At 43.1% G+C, this 2405-nt stretch overlaps 1 pseudogene; it reads left to right on the top strand.

Moving 5' to 3' along the window:
- Positions 1-2227: 2227 nt before the first annotated feature.
- On the top strand, positions 2228-2405 carry LOC115086333 (annotated as a pseudogene).

Here is a 2405-nt window from a genome sequence, read left to right on the forward strand (position 1 = left end):
TTGTTTGAGGGCCTTTAGGTCTGGGGTGTACCATGGTTTTCTGTTCTGGGAGGCGGGGGAAATGACTTTGGTAGAGGTAGGGCAGACTTGATCAGCAACTTTGCTGGTGATGTTGGTCCATGAAGTGATGGCTGTGTCAGCATCTGAGAGGTTGAGGGTAGTTAATTCCTTTAAAAGATGGTGGTTGAGGTGGTCGGAGGAGCAGGGTTTTCTAAATTGTATAGTAGTTTTGGGGAAGGATACGTGAGGCTGTTCTTTGATCTTCATAGATGTAGAGATGATTCGGTGGTCCGACCATGGGACTGGAGTGCTGTTAGGCATGGATGAGATTGAGAGGCCGTCATTGATGAATATAAGGGCAAGGGTGTGGCCTGCTGAGTGTGTGGGACCGGTAACTATTTGTGAGAAGCCGAGGTAACTAAGTGAAGATAGTAGCGTTTCGCAGTTGTTAGACTGTGGGGAGGCATCTACATGTAGATTAAAATCTCCTAGAATGATAGCTGGTTTGTTTGCGTTGATGTGGTTCGAAATAAGTTCGATAATGGGAGAGGGGTTAGATTCCGGGATTCCTGGCGGAGCATAGATAAGGCAGATTTGGAGGTGAGGTGATTTGAAAAGAGCCGCTTCAATTTTGTTGGTGGAGTTAGAAAGATGCAAGGTGAGGCCTAATCCTTTTTTGGCCGCAAATAAAAGACCACCACCTCTTTTCTTTAGTCTGGGTATGGAGAAGATGTCGTAAAGATTAGTGGGGAGTTCGTTTGTGATGACTATGTCCGTGGGTTTTAGCCATGTTTCTGTGATGGCACAGATGTCTGGACTGACTTCAACGAGGTAGTCATTGAGGATGTGTGATTTTTTTGGTGAGAGATTGGGCATTGAAAAGAGATAGTGTGAAGAGTGAGAGACCCAAAAGCTGTGTGACTGGCGAAATCAAAATTGGTATAAGTCTCTGTTGTCGGGTGGAGGGAGTGTCGAATATTGTGGCCTGGTTTTTCCTGTTTTTCAGGTGGTATTTGATAGTTGGGATGATGGAGGTTCGCATTTTTTTTTAAGATGACAGCATTAGATATGCTGTCAAAGTGCTGCAGAGACTAATTTTTATGTTTGTTTGGGGCAGCAAAATGGAAAGGATAAGGAGGGATCAGATGATGATGGAGGTGGAATATGAGGGTAGAGATGTCCCAGACATAGAGGTTAAGTTGGCAAGTGTCTTTGTGTCAGTCATGATTAAGGCGTGTAGTGAGAAAAATAGAGACGACAGAAAATGGTCATATTTTTCCAGGCTATACTTAGAACGTTTTGTAGCCCGAAGATGGGGTGGGGTGGGGTGGGGTAATAAGCCATGTACTGCCCTATGCAGATGAATATCCACATGTGTATGGAAAAGTAAAGGAATATGTGGTGAAATATAAGATGGAAAAGATGCCTTTGTGTAAGCAGTCATCAAAGGAAATTGAACAAGCCGTTAGGAAAGGTAAAAATAAAATGATCCTGGTTGGGAAGATGTCAGAGAAAAGGAGCAAAGTAGTATGGAATGCAAGCTACTTGTTAAATATCCAAAAAGATCTGGCATGGAGTGCAGTCCATGAATGTCTGGTTACAAGAAACTTTCTCCACAAAAGAAGATTGATGACAAGTGTGAGTGAGTAGGATAGAGGTGTGCGGATGTGGAGACACTGGTACATGTCTTCTGGCACTGCGCCACGGCACAAAGAGTCTGGACGTTAGGCATATGTCGGGATTCACCTTTGCTATCCATTTTATACCCAACAGAGCAGGCAGTGATGTATGGATGCCTTGTGTCATCTAGGTTAACAAAGGGCATTTGGATATGGATCAACTGTGTAAAGAATGCCCTGTGGTGAGCAAGGTGCTTGCTGAACAACAAGCAGATCGAGATGGAAGATGAGATGATTCTCCGTTTGGGATGGAAGATTGTAATGGACTACATTGTGTGAGATGCCAGTCTTTCATCAATGCAAGAAGTGCTGCAAGCATGGAAGTGGCATGACAAGTGAGGAGGTGTCAAGCTCCATAGGTAAAACTGTTTTCCTTGTTAAATGGATTTTGTATAAATTTCTTATGATGAAGGCTTAGACAAAGGCAAATAGTAGAAAGGAAGGTAGTTATCAGATGCTGTTATTATTTTTTTGTTCTATGCCAAAGACTTGCCTGTTTTGAATTTTTGTATTTGGGAACAACCATGTAGTGATATAAGTTTCCCGGAATAAACTTTTTAAAAAGTAAAAGTATCTGTTCTTATCAGTTTAATATCTAATACGTCCCCTATCTGGGGACCCTGTATTAAACGGATTTTTGGAACAGGGAGCCGGAATGAGGGCTTGCTCCGTCTGCTCCACGCATTGCCCTTGTATTGCAGTACATCTGGGTGTGGTGCACTTCCA

The sequence above is a fragment of the Rhinatrema bivittatum genome, chromosome 2 (assembly GCF_901001135.1).
Source record: "Rhinatrema bivittatum chromosome 2, aRhiBiv1.1, whole genome shotgun sequence".
NCBI classification, from domain to species: Eukaryota; Metazoa; Chordata; class Amphibia; order Gymnophiona; family Rhinatrematidae; genus Rhinatrema; species Rhinatrema bivittatum.